A 20,041-nucleotide genomic window follows, 5' to 3' on the forward strand; every position below is an offset into this window, starting at 1 on the left:
CACTATATTGGAACCTGAATTGTCTGAGAACACATTAAACATATGAAAGAACTGGGCATTAATTAAATGCTGGTGTGCAGGAGATATTAAAGATCTCATCCAATGATAGCCTGTTTTATATCTTAGCCTTTATTATAATATTGAAGGAAAAATGTTTCTATATAGAAACAAACAAACCCAAAACTTCCCACCCACCAATCTAATAAAAAACCAAAAACCAAACAGTCCTGTTGACTTTTTCCTGTTTTGTTTTACTGTATCTTTTGAACATGGGGACTTAAAAGATATTTAGTGAATAAATAAGAAAAGGAAGGGGTGGTTAAAAAATATAGTGAGGAAATAAAGAATGAAATGAAGGTTTGGTGGAGATAATCTGTCTTAATTTGACCTTAAATATGACTTTCCTACAAATCAAGAAGAAAAAGTTTTTTTGGTAGATTTCCAGACCTATAATTTAAAGCCTCATTACATTAATATTTAACCACTTCACTTCACATCTGGGTTGCTTTTATTTCTCTCTGAATTTGAGTTGTTATGGCTTGAAGTTTGAAATGTCATAAATACTGTGGTTTTAGTGCTTTTAGTTTCATAGCTATAAGTATGTTCGGAGTGCTTTTTCATTATGGGCTAAGTTTATTGGAAATCTTCTAAATGCTTAATCATAGCTCAGGCAGCTGTAGGGAATTTTGAAAAAAATGAAAATAAATACAGAAAAATCTGGATAAAGGGGGCACAATGGACTTAAAAATGTCAGGGACTAAAAACTTAATGAAAGGGAACACTTAATGTTGGATGGTTTTGGGCAGATTATAGAATCTTTACCATATACAAATAATAGATATTGTGAACTGGCACAATTTGACAGCATGGCCCTAGAATTTTGGAATGTCTTGGGCCATCACCTCATTTGATTAACGAGGAAACATAAGAGCCTTTCCAAAGTCACAGAACTATTAGTGTGAAGGCCCTAGATTTTCAACACTGTGCTTTCCTTTTGTCATAGGTATAATATCCTTTCCTAGTATGAACAGTTGGGTGAGAGACACCTGACTTGAGCATCTCCTAACATTCCTCAAATACTTTGTAGGGGCTCTTGGGAGATTACTTCTCATATGCATGCCTAATGTCCTTGCCTGTAAAAATAAACATATTTTTTTTCCTAAAAAACTCTAAAAAAATTATAAAAATTAATGGGGAAATGGCTCTTAAAGACACTGTCTCTTCTTTGCACAATTAAGAGATTAATTGAACCAGATGATAGCAAATATTACTTCTGCTTCTAAAAGAGACAGGCCCACAATTCCTGAAAAGATGAGAACTTCGTTTTCACTTTTCCTTGCTAACTTGAGTTCATCCTTTGAAACTCAGTACTTGGGAGTCAGCTCTTCTTTTCACTCTCAGTAGGGGGGTGGGTACAACTACTCCATGCCCGCATAGTCACCTGTGCCTACTGCTCATATTTTCCTTGCTATGTTTATCAGTCTTCCTCCATTTAAATTTCTTTGATGTTGGATGCTATTTAATTTAACTTTGTAAACCAAACGCGTTGCACAGTATTTGGAACTGAGTAGGATCAAAACAAATATTTGTCAAATCAAAGGAAAAAATCTGAGATGTTTTCAGCATCTGAGTTTGGCGCAGTGGCAGTATCGTAGCCAATGAGGTTTATCCGAGGCGCGATTATTGCTAATTGAGTTTGGTGGTGATAATGGGCTAGCACTTAGACATGATGGTCAGTGTATGTGAGGTTCTAGATTATTAATGTAAATTTTAAGTGTAGAACTATCTCCCCTACACTAGAATTAGATTTGAACCAGAATTGCCATTTGACCACCTGTCAAAGAAAAATTTCTGTTTAAAATCAATTGTTTATATCTGATGGTAAATGGAGAATAAGAAAGAGAAGGGGATACATGATCAAAGATAATAGAAGGGGAAAGGAAGGTGAGTTCAGGGTAACACTATTTATATGAACTGAATTTGTAATCATCATTGCAATTAATATCATGATAATTATTTGACATCAAATTGTCACTAACATTTTTATGGGTATAGTGAAGGCATTTATTCATGAATAGTGCTTATTTTCATCAGTATTCTAATAAGCAAGGAAATAAATACATGTTTTATTTGACTTAATTGAATTTCCAGTTATATGTTAGAGTTATATTTAAAATATAACCAGAAATTAATGCCAAGTAGAGAGAGGAGTTGAAGGAATTAAAAGTAAAAATTATGAAGTTTTAAAAATATTGTTTTCTAGGGCTCAAATAAAATAAAGGTGATAAAAGCTAATGCATCATTGGAGATTCAATATAAATTGTAAGGACTTGGCTCTTCACTGACTATTGAAGTAATTTATTAGAAAATAGATCAGACTGTACCATAGAGAAGGAAATTTTCAAGGCATCAGGTGGTAGTTGGACAGGATGACCTTTATTGTCCCTTCCAACCCAGAGCTTCTGTAAATGGATGAAAACCTAATAATGAGGAAGGTGCTAATGACACACCATAGTGCCCTCTGTTTTTAAAATGAATATTTTAAATGTCAATATGTTATTTGTTTTCCATGCCTGTAACTTTTATCATAAAAAAATTCATGTTACCATTTCTCATTCAAGCTTCTAATGATAGACTGTGACCTTTTTCTGAGGGGAAAAAAAAAGGCAAGTCTGTCTGAATTCTTGTTACAAAGAAGTAATGCAAATGAAAGAGGTTCCAATTCCCCAAAGGCTGCTAAATGACACCCTCTAAGTATAACCTGCTGGTCTCCAGAGGGTAATTAAATTGCAGATCAGGAATATATCTGTGATTTATTTTTAGGAGACCAGGCTGGAGAAAATAAAATACACCCGACCTTTAAGGTTTTAGGTTTGTAGGGGAATTATTAGTGAAGTTAGTTGTGACTCTAGATTTTCAGTATTTGGTAAGAAATTTCTATCAGGCTACAGTGCTGTTTGCTCTAATGGATTTTTTTTTAATATTCTTTTTTTTTTAAAAAGATTTTATTTATTTATTTGGCAGAGAGAGATCACAAGTTGGCAGAGAGGCAGGCAGAGAGAGAGAGGGAAGCAGGCTCCCTGCTGAGCAGAGAGCCCGATGCGGGACTCAATCCCAGGACCCTGAGATCATGACCTGAGCCGAAGGCAGCGGCTTAACCCACTGAGCCACCCAGGTGCCCTAATGGAATTTTAATGGTAAATCATAAACATAGAATAAGAAACTATATTGAAATTGCCCCAATAGTTTGCTGCACTAAGTGCAGATATTATGACCCATTTATGAAGAAGTGTCCTTACAATTTGTAGTTTTCTATGCACATTGGCAAATAGCAATATGAAACTGATCAGGATAGAGGAAGTCCCTCCAAACTTGGCAAGGGGCAGAGGAGAGCAATCCTTAGGTGAACTAGTTTCTACTATCTGTTTTTGGTCAACTTTACTAAGCTTTACTAAAAATGTTTATATTGCATACATTGGTTGATCTTTTAAAAGAGTTTAAAATGTTTAATTATATGAACTTGACATTTTGCCATTTTATTCTCCTTCTTAGATGAGAGTATTTGGTTAAACACCACCTTTAGCTCATTGAATATGAAACCTTTATTAGTTTTTTTCTTAGGTGTGTGGGAATCTATAATGTAAATTTGGAAGCAAATTTTTATTTTACTAAATCCTTTGAAGTTTTTCTTTATAGGTTGCCTAGGGGATATGAGGAGGGAGATTGAGAAAACAGATGTTTGCAATTTAAGGACACATCTTACAGATAGCAGCTTGCAGAACTTCTAAGTGTGGATGACTGCTTTGCATGTTACAGGATACCAAATCAAATATTGGCTTTAGGAAAGAGAATTGTGATTTCAGTAAATCCAAGTGTTTGAATACATTTAGTATGGGATAGATTAAAAAACTGAGCACTCTCCATCTTGAGTTTAAGAACAACAGAATTCTGCACGTTAAATTCCTTTCATGGGAAACTGAGTCCATGAGATAACTGTGTGTGGAACGTGAAAGAGAGGAGAAAATTAGGAAAAAATATCAGTTTTTTTTTGTAAATAGATAACAGGAATGAATAATAATTAAAATGTAATATTTAATTATAGTCAGCCCCAACTCTAGCCCAGCTTAATAGACTTGCACATTTCTGACCTGATGTGAGCATCAGGAGGAAAGGGTATATTATGGAAGATGGTAGCTCTGGGGTACTCCTAATTTAACACCCAAGTGTTCCTAAGGGGGAAAATTGAAATTGTAAGAATTGTGATAGAAATGTAAAAAAATAAGCAAAATAAACTATGTAAATTGTGAAACATACTCCATAGCTCAGTTTACTCTGTGATAAGGTAACAGTTACAGATTTTCCATCTAGCTAATAGAGGGATCTACCTCTATCATGTTACATGATCTCTGTCTTCTCCTTCCCTTGCAATTACGTTTTTTTTTCCATGCTTACATCTATGTTCTAAGTGGGAATGTTCAAATTAAGCTACTGCTGTTACTGATGTTTTTAGGTGTACAATATAGATGTTGCTTTAGCTCTCACAAAGGAATCTAGCACTTCCTATGTGATAAGTCTGGACTAAAGAAAGCCTTTACAAAAATTTAAGTTCTTTGACTCTCTCAAAAATCCTATAAAGTCAGTAGTTTCATTAACTTACTTACATGAATGAGAAAACAGAGGCTTAGAAGGGTTTGAGGCAGACAGTTCAGCTGCTTAACCCATGTCTTAACTACTGTTCCACAGTTCCTCTAATTTTAATGACATTTGTCTGTAGAAGATTTAGAGGTTTAAAGGCCCTTGTCTCAACCTCACTGTCAAGACTCAGTCTGGACCTCTGCTCCTAGGATGGCGTTTCCTGGCTTGTTTCATACCATACATGTCATCTTACACTTGATTTCTGAGCCTGGCTATCGTGAAAAGACTCTGTGCTCTCCTCTTCCCAGGTTGAACCCATAATGTGTGTAGTCTGTTAATTATTAATTAAACAACTATTTGCATGCCTGCTATTGGATGCTAATTTTGGAGACCCCAAAAATGGGTAACACCCAGCCCCTGTGATAAAAAGGAGAAGATGAGGGGACAGGAATATAACTTAACAACAAAGTTATTGTTATTATTCATTATCTTCTTATTGAAGAGGAGTTTGTTGGTATGACATCTAGACTGCCTTATTTTTTTCTGGTAGATGTTCTGCTTTAAGCTGCTTATGCCTTTTTTTTTTTTTTTACTTTTTTTTTCTTCGACTTTTTTTTTTTTCTTCACTTATAGCTCTAGGATTGCATTGAGATTCATTTACTAGTTTTTTTCCCCCACCTGTGTTTAGAACCAGCTGATATGGACATAGAGATCCAATACATGTAGGTAAATGTTTTATAATATTTATAAAGTTATCTGGAGATTGTATCTGAGGTCAGCCAAGTGAGTTTTTGAATACACCCTCAATGCAACGGGCAGCTCTAGGAAACCACAGACCGAAGGGCCAGGCTCCTGCTACTGCACAGTAGGGAGAAGACCGTACATATTCTCTCATCTAGTACACAGATCATGAAGAAAATAGAATGATGCAGGAGAAGAGCTGGGCATGGCTTTGATTCTAACACCCACAATTAGAGGGAAGGGTGAGGGGTGGTGGAGAGAGCCCAGAATAATCATCTAGTGGAGGTCTCACTGCAAAGACACATGAAAAGCAAGAAACAAAGGTTCCCTCCAACACATGAGTCTGGATTGAAAAATGTGGTTTAAAAGATCTCAATAAAATAAAAAGCCATATACAGAAATAGGCAATTCTTATATATGGAGTTTGCTTTTTTTCCCTTTCTTTTTTTTCCAGATTTATTGAGGTATAGTTGACAAAATTATAAGATATTTAAAGTATACAGTGTGATGATTTGATTTATGATACATTTTGAAAGGATTTCTTTCACTGAATTAGTACATCCATCACTTAATATATTAACTTTTTTTTTTGGTGAAAACATTTAGGTTTTACTCTTTTACTAAATGTCAGTTGTACAATATAGTGTTGCCAATTACAGTCACCATGTTATATATTAAGTTCCCAAACCTTAGTCATCATATAACTGAAAGAAAGTTTATACTCTTTACCAACCTCTCCCTGTCCCTGGCAACCACTTTTCTTCGTTTCTATGAGTTCACCTTTTTTTTGTTTATTTGCTTTAGAGTCTACATATAAGCGGTACCATGTGGTATTTGTCTTTGCCTGGCTTATTTCACTTAGCATAATGCCTTCCAATTTCATCCACATTGTCACAAATGACAGGATTTCTTTCTTTTTGAAGGCTGAATGATATTCCATTATGTCTATGTATATATACCACACTCCCATATTCACTGCAGCATTATTCATAATAACCAAAGTAAGGAAACAAACTCTTCATTTGTTAATGGATACTTTAGGTTGTTTTCATACCTTGGTTATTATGAATAATGCTGCAGTGAACATGGGAGTGCAGATATCTCTTGAGATAATGATTTTGTTTCCTTTGAGTATATAACCAGAAGTAGGTTATACGGTAGATCATACGGTAGTGGTAGTTCAGTTTTCAATTTCTGAGGAAACTCCATACTATTTTCCATAGTGGCTGTGCCAGTTTACATTATAGGGAGGTTAGTTTTATAATGCAGGTCCCAGTGTTGTAGAATGCGTCAGAGAGAGAGTCCCAGAAGAGGTGACACTAGTTGACTTTGGAGGAAGGAAGATGAGTTTGCTGGGTCCAGACAGCTGTTTACTGCCAATCCTGCATCGATAAATTCACCACTAGGTGGACTCTACTACCACAGCTTTTTCCATTCCAAGCCAGGTCTCAGAGTAGGGTGATAGTTTACTTCATCCCTTGAGCGTGCTCATAGAATGCTATCCTGTTCTTGGAGGAGTTTATCCATCATGGAGCCTGTCAGATAGTTTGGTGTGCTTATTAGCATTTCAAATTTATATGAACTGAAAGCATTGAGAGGTTTGGAGGATAAATCCACATTTCTTAGTTTTGTTTGGCATTTTGAAATCCTTTGCCAGAGCAGCTAAAAGTTACATTTACCACTTGGATTCGTTATGCTGACTTTTTCGTAAGGAATTATTCTTTTTGATAGTAGTGTGCAATAGTTTTTAAAATGTTTTCCTATACATTAGTTCATTTATCTTGACAGCAAATCAATAAGGCAAGGCAATAGTTCTTTTCTCCATTTTACAGAAGTGGATGGTGACATTAGAGAAGTTAAGGTGTATCTCTCAGACCAGTGCTGTCCCAAAGAAATCTAATGCAAACCAGATATTTAGTTTTTTTTTCAGATATTTAGTTTTAACTATTTTGAGTGCCACATTAAACAAAGTAGAAATAAATGGGTGAAATTAATTTTAGTAATATATTTTATTTAACCCAATGTGTCCAAATGTTGTCATTTCTGCATGTAATTAACTTAAGAATTGTTAATGAGATACTTTATATTGTATTTTTCTTTCTCAGTCTTTGAAATCCAGTGTGTAATTTATACTTAAAGCAGGTTTTAGTTCAGACTAGCCACATTTCAGGTGCTTACTAGCCTTAAGTGACTACTGGTGACCATATTAGACACTACAGATTTGAATATAAACTGTACTGCTGGGGCGCCTGGGTGGCTCAGTGGGTTAAGCCTCCGCCTTCTGCTCAGGTCATGATCTCAGGATCTTGGAATCGAGCCCCGCATTGGGCTTTCTGCTGAGCAGGGAGCCTGTTGCCTCCCCTGCCCCCCCCCCTTCCTCTCTGACTATTTGTGATCTCTCTCTGTCAAATAAATAAATAAAATCTTAAAAAAAAACCCAAAACCTGTACTGCTGCCTTTTCTACTATACATTATATTGACCTACTGTTAGTCTGACTAATGGAGTAGGGTTGTATTTTCAAGAGTTGTGATAGATCTAAATAACCTCATATACAAACTCTTTGTTGTTTTCCCTGAGAACATTATTTACCTTTGTATCACTTGATTATTTCCACAGATGTGGTCTGTGCACCCTGGATAGTATCCCCTAATAGAGGAACCGACAGAAACACACAGATAATGAACAGAGCTCTAATCAACACTCCTTGAGCAGCCAGTTAGTAGTGAGTAAGTTCACTTTTGTATGTTAGGAATGAGGGAGCCTACCCAATAATCTCAAACTTGTGTGAAGATGCTTATATAAATGGATTTGCATAAAGAAAACTTTCTAAATGAAATTAAGATTTTACATCGAATCTTTCTCTGGCATCATTCCTTGTTTGGCCCTACTATTTTCAGTCTGTGTAGGCCAAAATTTCATTTCTATTGATTGTTTAGTGTGGGTGGAATAGGTTGGCAGACATTTTTATTGACTAAATGAAAGTTATGCCTTCATGAGATTCATCATCTGTTTTCCTGAAATAACAACTCTACATTTTCCAGGTAGCTAAAAGGAAAAATCTCAGCCACTCTAGACAGCTGCTTCGGAATTTTATTTCTGTAGAGGTTCAAAGATCTGTAAATCTTAGATTTTCAGACATGTAAGCATCCATGTATGTTTGATTCTAGGGGGCTATATTCCTTCCCTTCAGAAAACCAAAACCAAAACCAAAATAAAACAAACAAACCCCAAATACTTTTGTTGAAAAAAACTTCCAGAGAGAGAGCATTTGGAACCTCCAGATAAAATAAGGGCCCAGTGTTATCCAGTCCTTCCGGACTAATTACTGAACTTTACTTTCTCTTAGTATTTACTCTACAAAGCTGGTGTTTTGTGCTATTGCCAACCATCTGTAGTCACTTGCTCAAACTAATGCATTTCATGAAATATCTAATTCCCCTAATTAGAGGTAACATTTTCTTCTCCTGGTTCCCATAATACTTTGATTATATATTTTTAATCAATAATTTTATGAACAATTAATGTATTATTTGACCCAGGGGTACAGGTCTGTAAGTCGTCAGGCTTACACATTTCATAGCACTCACAACAACACATACCCTCCCCAATGTCCATAACCCAGCCATCCAATCCCTACCCCACACCTCCCAACAACACTGTTTGTTTTGTGACATTAAGAGTCTCTTATGGTTTGTCTCTTTCCCGATTCCATCTTGTTTCATTTTTTCCTTCCCTACCCCCCAAGAGCCGCCATGCTGCCTCTCAAATTCCTTATATCAGGGAGATAATATGATAATGTCTTTCTCTGATTGAATTATTTCACTCAGCATAATATCCTCTTGTTCCACCAATGTCATCGCAAATGGTAAGATTTCATTTATTGATGGCTGCATAGTATTGCGTTTTATATATATATCACCTCTTCTTTATCCATTCATCTGTGGATGGACATCTAGGTTCTTTCCATAGTTTGGCTATTGTGAGTATTGCTACTATAAACATTTGGGTGCATGCGCCCCTCTGGATCACTACATTTGTGTCTTTAGGATAAATACCCAGTAGTGCAATTGCTGTGTCCTAGGGTAGCTCAATTTTCAACGTTTTGAGGAACCTCCATGCTGTTTTCCAGAGTGGCTGCACCAGCTTGCCTTTCCACCAACAGTGTAGGAGGGTTCCCCCTTCTCCACATTCTTGACAACATCTGTCATTTCCCGACTTGTTAATTTTAGCCATTCTGACTGGTGTGATGTGGTATCTCATTGTGGTTTTGATTTGTATTTCCCTGATGCCAAGTGATGTGGAGCACTTTTTCATGTGTCTGTTGGCCATCTGGATGTTTTCATTGCAGAAATGTCTGTTCACGTCCTGTGCCCATTTCTTTATTGGCTTATTTGTCCATTGGGTGTTCAGTTTGATAAGTTCTTTATAGATTTTGGATACTAGTCCTTTATCTGATATGTCTTTGAAAATATCTTCTATATTCTGTCAGTTGTCTTTTGGTTTTCTTGACTGGTTCTTTTGCTGTGCAGAAGATTTTGATCTTAATGAAATCTCAGTAGTTCATTTTACCCTTGCTTCCCTTGCCTTTGGTGATGATTCTAGGAAGAAGTTGCTGTGGCTGAGGTCAGATGAGGTGGCTGCCTGTGTTCTCCTCAAGGATTTTGATGGATTCCTGTCACACATTGAGGTCCTTCATCCACTTTTAGTCTATTTTTGTATGTGGTGTAAGGAAATGGTCCAGTTTCATTCTTCTGCATGTGGCTGTTCAATTTTCCCAACACCATTTGTTGAAGATACTCTTTTTTCCACTGGACATTCTTTCCTGCTTTGTCGAAGATTAGTTGACCATAGAGTTGAGGGTCTATTTCTGGGCTCTGTATTCTGTTCCATTGATCTATGTGTCTCTTTTTGTGCCAGTATCATACTGTCTTAAAGATTACAGCTTTGTAATAGAGCTTGAAGTCTGGAATTGTGATGCCACCATCTTTGGCTTCTTTTTTCAACATTCCTCTGGCTATTTGGGGTCTTTTCTGGTTCCATATAAATCTTAGGATAATTTGTTCCATTTCTTTGAAAAAAATGGATGATATTTTGATAGGGATTGCACTAAATGTGTAGATAGCTTTAGGTAGCATAGATATTTTCACAATACTTGTTCTTCCAATCCATGAGCATGGAATATTTTTCCGTTTTTTTGTGTCTTCCTCAATTTCTTTCATGAGTACTTTATAGTTTTCTGAGTACAGATTCTTTGCCTGCTTGTTTAGGTTTATTTAAGTATCTTATGGTTTTGGGTGCAATTGTACATGGGATTGACTCCTTGATTTCTCTTTCTTCTGTCTTGCTATTGGTGTATAGAAATGCAACTGATTTCTGTGCATCGATTTTATATCCTGACACTTTACTGAATTCCTGGATGAGTCCTAGCAGTTTTGGAGTGGAGCTTTTTGGGTTTTCCACATAAAGTGTCATGTCATCTACAAAGAGTGAGAGTTTGACTTCTTCTTTGAAGATTTGGATGCCTTTTATTTCTTTTTGTTGTCTGACTGCTGAGGCTAGGACTTCTAGTATTATGTTGAATAGCTGTGGTGATCGTGGACATCCTTGCCATGTTACTGACCTTAGGGGAAAAGCTCTCAGTTTTTCCCCCTTGAGAATGATATTTGCTGTGGGTTTCTCATAGATGGCTTTGATGATATTGAGGTATGTGCCCTCTATCCCTACACTTTGAAGAGTTTTGATCAAGAAAGGGTGCTGTTCTTTGTCAAATACTTTTTCAGCATCTACTGGGAGTATCATATGGTTCTTGTTCTTTCTTTTATTATGTATCACATTGATTGATTTGTGGATATTGAACCAACCTTGTATCCCAGGAATAAATCCCACTTAGTCGTGGTGAATATCCTTTTAAAATACTGTTGGGTCCTATTGGCTAGTATTTTGGTGAGAATTTTCGTGTCTGTGTTCATCAAGGATATTGGTCTGTAATTGCCCTTTCTGATGGGGTCTTTGTCTAGTTTTGGGATCAAGGTCATGCTGGCCTCATAAAATGAGTTTGGAAGTTTTCCTTCTATTTTTGGAACAGTTTCAGGAGAATAGGAATTAGTTCTTCTTTAAATGGTTGGTAGAATTCCCTTGGGAAGCTGTCTGGCCCTGGGCTCTTGTTTCTTGAGAGATTTTTGATGACTGCTTCAGACTCCTTACTGGTTATGGGTCTGTTCAGGTTTTCTATTTCTTCCTGGTTCAGTTGTGGTAGTTTATATGTCTCTAGGAATGTATCCATTTCTTCCAGATTGTCAAATTTGCTGGCATAGAGTTGCTCATAGTATGTTCTTGTAACTGTTTGTATTTCTTTGGTGTTGGTTGTTATCTCTCCTCTTTCATTCATGATTTTATTTATTTGGGTCCTTTCTCTTTTCTTTTTGGTAAGTCTGGCCAAGGGTTTATCAATCTTATTGATTCTTTCACAGAACCAGCTCCTAGTTTCGTTGATTTGTTCCATTGTTTTTTGATTTCTATTTCATTGGTTTCTGCTCTGATCTTTATGATTTCTCTTCTCCTGCTGGGTTTAGGGTTTCTTTTTTGTTCTTTCTCCAGCTCCTTTAGGTGTAGGGTTAGGCTGTGTACTTGAGACCTTTCTTGTTTCTTGAGAAAGGCTTGTATCGCTATATATTTTCCCCTCAGGACTGCCTTTGCTGTGTCCCACAGATTTTGAACTGTTGTGTTTCATTATCATTTGTTTCCATGAATTTTTTCAATTCTTCTTTAGTTTCCTGGTTGACCCCTTCATTCTTTAGAAGGATGCTATTTAGTCTCCATGTGTTCGGGTTCTTTCCAAATTTCCTCTTGTGATTGAGTTCTAGCTTCAGAGCATTGTGGTCTGAAAATATGCAGGGAATGATCCCAACCTTTTGATACCAGTTGAGACCTGATTTATGACCCAGGATGTGATCTATTCTGGAGAATGTTCCATGTGCAGTCGAGAAGATTGTGTATTCTGTTGCTTTGGGATGGACTGTTCTGAATATATCTGTGATGTCCATCTGGTCCAGTGTGTCATTCAAGGCCTTTATTTCCTTGTTGATCTTTTGCTTGGATGATCTGTCCATTTCAGTAAGGGGAGTGTTAAAGTCCCCTACTATTATTGTATTATTGTCAATGTGTTTCTTTGATTTTCTTATTAATTGGTTTATATAGTTGGCTGCTCCCATGTTAGGGGCATAGATATTTAAAATTGTTAGCTCTTCTTGTTGCACAGACACTCTAAACATGATATAGTGTCCTTCTTCATCTCTTATTATAGTCTTTGGCTTAAAATCTAATATATCTGATATAAGGATTGCCACCCCAGCTTTCTTTTGATGACCATTAGCATGGTAAATTGTTTTCCACCCCCTCACTTTAAATCTGCAGGTGTATTCTTGTCTAAAATGAGTTTCTTGCAGACAGCATATTGATGGGTTTTGTTTTTTTATCCATTCTGATACCCTGTGTCTTTTGATTGGGGCATTTAGCCCATTAACATTCAGGGTAACTATTGAAAGATATGACTTTAGTGCCATTATATTGCCTGTAAGGTGAATGTTACTGTATATTGTCTCTGTTTCTTTCTGGTCTACTACTTTTAGGCTCTCTCTTTGCTTAGGGGACCCCTTTCAATATTTCCTGTAGGGCTGGTTTGGTGTTTGTAAATTCTTTCAGTTTTTGTTTGTCCTGGAAGGTTTTTATCTCTCCTATTTTCAATGATTACCAGGTGGATATAGTATTCTGGGCTGCATATTTTTCTTGTTTAGTGCTCTGAATATATCATGCCAGTTCTTTCTGGCCTAAAAGGTCTCTGTGGATAAGTCTGCTGATAATCTAATATTTCTACCATTGTACGTTAGAGCGTTCTTGTCCCAAGCTGCTTGCAGGATTTTTTCTTTGTCACTAACTTGTAACTTTTATTATTAGATGATGGGTTGTGGACCTGTTTTTATTGATTTTGAGGGGGGTTCTCTGTGCCTCCTGGATTTTGATGTTTGTTCCCTTTCCCATATTAGGGAAATTATCTACTATAATTCATTCCAATATACCTTCTCTTCTTCTTCTGGATTCCCAATTATTCTAATATTGTGTTGTCTTATGGTATCAGTTATCTCTTGAATTCTCCCCTCATGGTCCAGTAATAGTTTGTCTCTCTTTTGCTCAGCTTTTTTATTCTCCATCATTTGGTCTTCCATATCACTAATTCTCTTTTCTGACTCATTTTTCCTAACACTAAGAGCCTCCATTTTTTATTGCACCTCATTAATAGCTTTTTTGATATCAGCTTGGTTAGATTTTAGTTCTTCATTTCTCCAGAAAGGGATTTTATTTCTCTACAAAGGAATTCTCTAATATCATCTGGGCCTTTTTTGAGTACAGCTAGTACCTTGAGAATCGTCATTCTTCCTCTAGATCTGACATATTACCAATGTCTGTATTTATTAGGTCCCTAGCTATCGATACTGCCTCTTGTTCTTTTTTTTTGTGGTGAGATTTTCTGTCTTGTCATTTTATCCAGTTAAGAATACACGAATGAGCGAATAAAATACTAAAAGGGTGTCATATATTTTTCTGGTGAGAAAAATATATGTTAACCAAATTGGAAGATACTCAAAACCAGGGGAGAAGAAGGGGGAGAAAAAGAAATAAAAATTTAAAAATAATAAATAAATAAATAATGTATATATTAGGCTGGTGAATAGAACAGAGCCACCCACTTGATTTTGGGTATATTTTGGTCTCTTAGAAGAAACTAGCTCCCAAAATTTTAAAGAAGGAAAAACTTATATATATATCAAAATAAGGATAAATATGATAAAGGGATGGAATATGACTGTAAAGATGAAAATTATAAAAAAAAATCCAGGGGCGCCTGGGTGGCTCAGTGGGTTAAGCCTCTGCCTTCGGCTCGGGTCATGATCCCAGGGTCCTGGGATCTAGCCCCGCATTGGGCTCTCTGCTTGGTGGGGAGCCTGCTTCCTCCTCTCTCTCTGCCTGCCTCTCTGCGTACTTGTGATCTCTCTCTCTCTGTCGAATAAATAAATAAAAAATCTTTAAAAAAAAATTCCAAAAAAGGAATTGATAAAATAAGTTGGCTGGAAAAAGGAAAAAAAAAAGAGAGAGAGAGAGAGAACATGCATTGGCTGGAGACTAGAGCAAAGCCCTGTGGGAGATTTAGGGTATATTTTGATCTACTAGAAGAAGTTGTATCCCAAAATTTTTTAGAGAAAAAAAACCTGTATGTATACAAAAAATAAGGTTAAATACAATGAAGGGATAAAATATGACTATAACAATGAAGGTTTGAAAAGATTTTTTTAAAGAAATGTATTGTTAAGATAAACTAGTAAAAAAACCTTTAAAGAGGAAAAGTTAAAAAGAGAATAAGAAAAAAAACAGAATTAAAAATATTTTACTTTGCAAAACTAAAGGATCATGGGGATAAAATCATGAATTCTATGCATTGCTTTCCCCTATCTCTGGAGGTCTGCTGTTCTCCTTGATCAGAGAGCTTGGTCTTGGCTGGATGTTCTTGCTGATCTTCTCGGGGAGGGGCCTGTTTCAGTGATTCTTTTTTTTTTTTTTAATATTTTATTTATTTACTTGACAAACAGAGATTACAAGTAGGCAGAGAGGCAGGCAGAGAGAAGGGGCAAAGCAGGCTCCCTGCCAAGCAGAGAGCCTGATGCGAGGCTCAATCCTAGGACCCTGGGATCATGACCTGAGCCGAAGGCAGAGGCTTAACCCATTGAGCCACCCAGGCACTCCTGTTGCAGTGATTCTTAAATGTCTTTGCCTGAGGTGGAATTGCACCTCTTTTGCCAGGTGTCAGGTTAAGTAATCTGCTCGGGTTTGCTCTCAGGAGCTTTTGTTCCCTGAACACTTTCTATAGAGCTCTAGAGGAGGAGAATGAAGATGGTGGCCTCTCAATCTCTGGCCCAAAGGACCTGAGAACAGGACCCCACTTCTCAGTGTGCTCTCAGAGAAAAGCAGTCAGTCCCTCTCATCTCTCTGGTCTCCTGCCGTGCTCTGTACTCACCTGGCCTGTGACTGAACATTTCTATCTCTGGCGCACAGCCCCATTTGGAGTCTCCAAACCCAGCAGATTCCTGTCATGATGCTCCTTCTGGAGGAGAAAGGTGAGTCTCTCTGGATCTACCATTTGTGGGGTCCCTGCACAAAGAGCAGTGGCCTGATTATACCTTGGATAATGGTTTAAGGGAACCCCAATCTGAAAGCTCACTCTTTGGCTCCATCTCTGTAGCCATTCTCCCGCTCTGATACTGGGAACTGTGCCACACTCAGACACCCTCAATCTTTCTGTGACCCGCAGGGACCTGAGACCACTCTGTGCCCACGAGGCTCCACCCCCACTTAGCCTCTCGAGAGATGTGCCTCTGTATAGCACACTTCTAAAAGTTCTGATCTTGTGCTCCGCTGCTCCACCACTTGCCGTGAGCCGGCCTCTCCCACTGTGCTCTGTCTTCCCGTCACTTCGGATTCACTTCTCCGCACATCCTACCTTTCAGAAAGTGGTTGATTTTCTGTTCCTAGAATTGCTGCTCTTCTTCTCTTCTACCTCCTGTTTGTTTGGAATGGTTTAATCACTGTCTAGCTGAACTCCTGGGACCTGATGTCATTTGAGTCTGCTACTCCTCTGCTATCTTGCTTCTCTCCCTACTTTGTTTCTATTTCTTCTATAAAAAATCATTACCTTGTTTTCTATGTTATATTAGGTTGATCCAAATGTGAATGCTGTTTTTGTAGATAAAAAAAGTTCACTTTCATATGCTTTAACCTACTGTAATAAACTTACAGTATTCTCAACACACACACACTCTCATATACATCTATGGGGCAGAATCTGTCTCAGGTTAATTTCTGAATATCCCATAGCATCTTGGCTGTAGTAGCCCTTCAATAAAGGTTTGTTGAATTGAACTGAATGAAATAAGAATGGAATGGATGTTGGGGAAAGAGAATCATATAAATCATCATCTTTCCATAAAACTCATAGGTAACATGTGGCTTGCAGGTTTTAAATTTCTAAGAAACTGAGAGCCTTCAACCTGATGCTCTGATATGTTGATTTAAGTAGAGGATATCAAAGAATTGGAAGTAAACAAATTCCAGAATTTAGAAAATGCTAGTTATAAGCAGGGAAGCTATTGTATTGCTGATAAATGGGTTGTATGTATGTGTGCTATTTTTCTTTAAAATTTTTTTTGGGGGGGTGAAACTTTAACAAATGGAGAATGAGAAAAACTCTTCCTCATGCCAAAAACAATTGGTCTGAATAATTTGGCAGACTAAACTGACAATGGACAATTATTTATTTGTTTATGTGTGATAAAGATATATAGATAAACCATGTGTTATTTTAATATTCTAGTTTTTTTTCTAGTTTTATATTGAGATTTAGTGAAATAATGATTCAAAAAGCCAGACAGTTTCAAAATCTGTAAATTATTCTTTGAATTTGCTAATTTTCCTGTGTACACCTGTTCAGCAGGTGTGACCAGATTGTGACAGTGGTATTTCTTTACATATCTGTGCCAAAGACAATTTCATTAGGCATTCAGAAGGAAGAAGCATCTGTGGATTTGATGTATCTGACATGAATTTTTTATATGAAGAAATCTAGTCAGTTTGAAATTCAAGGTCTCTGAATTTTCAATTAGACCTTGGTCTCAAACTGTGGCTAAACAGAATATGAGTCAAATTGTGTAAGATAAAGTTCATACTTTGTCTTGGGCAGTTATATGTCACTTCATGTGGTGATAGAAAGAATATTGCAGTAAATGTCAAACATGGGTTCTGGATATGCTGCCCAAACTTTCCTTTAGAAATGAAGAAGCTATTTCCCAGCTGCTGGAGGTGGTACCAACAGATGCCCCTCAGCTCTTAGCCTTTTTTTGGAAATGCCTTGATAGAGATCTACATTGTCCAAGGTCATATCCCTTCCTGGAGAAGCCTTAATCCTATGAATGTCAATGTGGAAGTATAAAGTTCTATACTTCTCATTCCAGTTTAGAAGGGTCATTTAAGCTTCAGAGTTGCTGGGGTTGAGGTGGGGTGGGGAATCATCTGAGTTGAGTTTGAATTTGTTGAAACCAGATTCTGCCTTTGCCCAGTTCTGTTTCATTCCCTCCTCTTCCTTTATGCAAGGATTGATCTCAAGAATTTTTCCAATAGATTTCTTGTATGCTCATATCTGTCTGAGTCTATTATGTGGAGCCCAATTTATGACACTATCAAATTAGGAGAGAAGAAAAATGTTTTGAACTGATAGACTTAAATAAGACTTAATGCTAAAGAAAATTATCAAATTAACAATTTTTTCCATAGTATTGATAAGTATTGATAAGAGACCCAGATGCCATGAGTCACTTGCCCATGGTTGCTGCTACCACAGCAGGGACTTGACTTCACAGGGTCTTACTGTTTTGGTGCAGAGTTGATAAGTGGTTCTGCGTGCCCTTTGTCTTTCTGTTTAGCTAGTGTGAGGTTACCTATATATCTGATCTAGAATTGCTCCAGCAAATCAGCTCAATTGAGTGATTTAACAGATCCAGAAAATTCTCCAGAGGTAATGTCTAAATTTGAGTTTGAGGATATCCTGAAATATAGGAGTGGTTGTTATTTGCTCTGGTTTTTGGAGTTTATTGCAAATAACTTGAAATCCAGTCATTCTAGAGTGTTTTGTAAGGGATATCTAAGTAGAATCAGAATAACCCTTGGACCACTTGATGCACGTTGGGGTCTTCTGGGCCCATCACTGGAGATATCCAGTTCCCTGGGCTTGCTTTTGTAGTTTGTTTCAATATAGTATAAAACTGAAGGGTATTTTTTTTGTTCTCTAGATTTATTTCAATAACCTCCATATGACATAGAGCAAGTGGTTCAGGGCTAGTTATCTCAGTGCTACCATTCTATATGAAAATGCACCTACCAGAGGCAGTCTCCTATTTTGCACTCCCTCTCTTTTTCTTTCTCTCTTCTGTGTTTTAATTTGAGTCTTTTATAATTGCCTTGGAAGATTCTTGTTAGTTGTTACTTTAAAAATTAGTCCAATTATTCTGAATGAGCCAGCATTTCTGTTGTGAGAAATTTAAGAGAATAGTCAAGCTTATCCTAAATAGACCTGATATTCTGCTGCCATTGCCAGTTTCACCAGTCTGGTAAAAAGAAACTGAGAATACTGAGCCCAGAAAGCAGATGTAGGGACTTGGAAGAATATGGAGAAGCATGATATTCTCTTTACATTTTTTAGGTGTTATACTTAGAAAGGGAAAGCAAATACATTTTTTTCTATGTTCCTCAAGAGAGCAGAAATAGGATTAGTGGCTAGAAATTAGATAAAGACAGAGGAAGCATTTTCTAATAAATATTGTCTCAAATTGAAATGGTTTGTCTTACTAAGTAATGAGTGTCATCTGATTAAAGTTATCTGAGGTATGTGCTTGAGACATTTTCTCTTGGATGGAGAACTTGATGGGGTAGAGCTCTATGTTGGTGCTCCCCAATGATCATATCTTCTTGTGTCTATACCCTGTGCTATCCTCTTGCATAGTAATGCTAAGCTCAGCCACATGGCTTCTTCTTGCTATTGGGAACATGGGAAAGCATGATCCAAGCAGAGGCTTTTGAGTGCTTTTACATTGAAGCTTGTCATTTGGGAATATTCCTTCTTGGGGGCAAGGCATTGTGCCACAAAGAAGCTTGGACTGGAATACTCAACAAAGAGAGACTATTGGAGGGAGGCTAAATTCCCAGTTGAATACAGCTACATGGGTGATTCTGTACCACAGAGAGCAGAAAAACTACCTAAGCAAGCTTAGAACCATAAGAAATAATACGTTGTTATTGTAAGCCAATAAATTTCAAGGTGGTTTATTATGCAGGAGTACCTAGTGGAAATACTGAATATATTATATTATCTCTGGTGTCTTCCCCAATTCTTATGCTTTCCAACAAATTATAAATAGTGGGAGAAAGAATTTGAAAAAGCATATGGTATGAGCTACCCTCTGAGATACTGTGGTTTGTTCCATCGCCATGGGGAAATGTACATTTATTTATTTATTTATTTATTTTTGGGAAATGTACATTTAAACCATCACTACTTGGTGACAATCTGACAAGTACATAAATATCTCCCACAAAAGGATCACCTCATCCATCCTCCTGTGCTGATTAATCCTGATCATCTGGCAGATGGAAAGGATATGGGGATGGTATTCTGGCTTCAAGTTGAGATGAGAATGAAGATAGCAAAATCTCCCTCAAATTGTCACATTTCTGAAACTTTAGCAGATGTTACATGTAGTTTAATCAACATTGATTGATTCCACACACTGTTTTCTCATCTATTAAATGAGGTTTCCACAGCCAGTTAGTGGGAGAAAAGGAAAAGTTAAGCAGAGCATTGGGTGTGGTGCATAATCAATGAATTCTGGAATACTGAAAAGAAATAAAATAAAATAAAATATAAATCAATGTGTCCATTTTGAAATTAATTAGATAGGATTTTATATTTGCCTTACAATTTTTCTTAGTAGCAATTGTTTGCTCTTTTTAAGAAATTCTTGCTAATCAAAGCTTATTTTCTGTCCTTCCCACTAGAGTTACAAACCA

At 36.9% G+C, this 20,041-nt stretch overlaps 1 pseudogene; it reads left to right on the top strand.

Moving 5' to 3' along the window:
• The first annotated feature begins 1,629 nt into the window (after positions 1–1,629).
• Positions 1,630–1,789, top strand: LOC123954741 (annotated as a pseudogene).
• Positions 1,790–20,041: the final 18,252 nt, after the last annotated feature.

The sequence above is a fragment of the Meles meles genome, chromosome 12 (genome assembly GCF_922984935.1).
Source record: "Meles meles chromosome 12, mMelMel3.1 paternal haplotype, whole genome shotgun sequence".
Taxonomy (NCBI): domain Eukaryota; kingdom Metazoa; phylum Chordata; class Mammalia; order Carnivora; family Mustelidae; genus Meles; species Meles meles.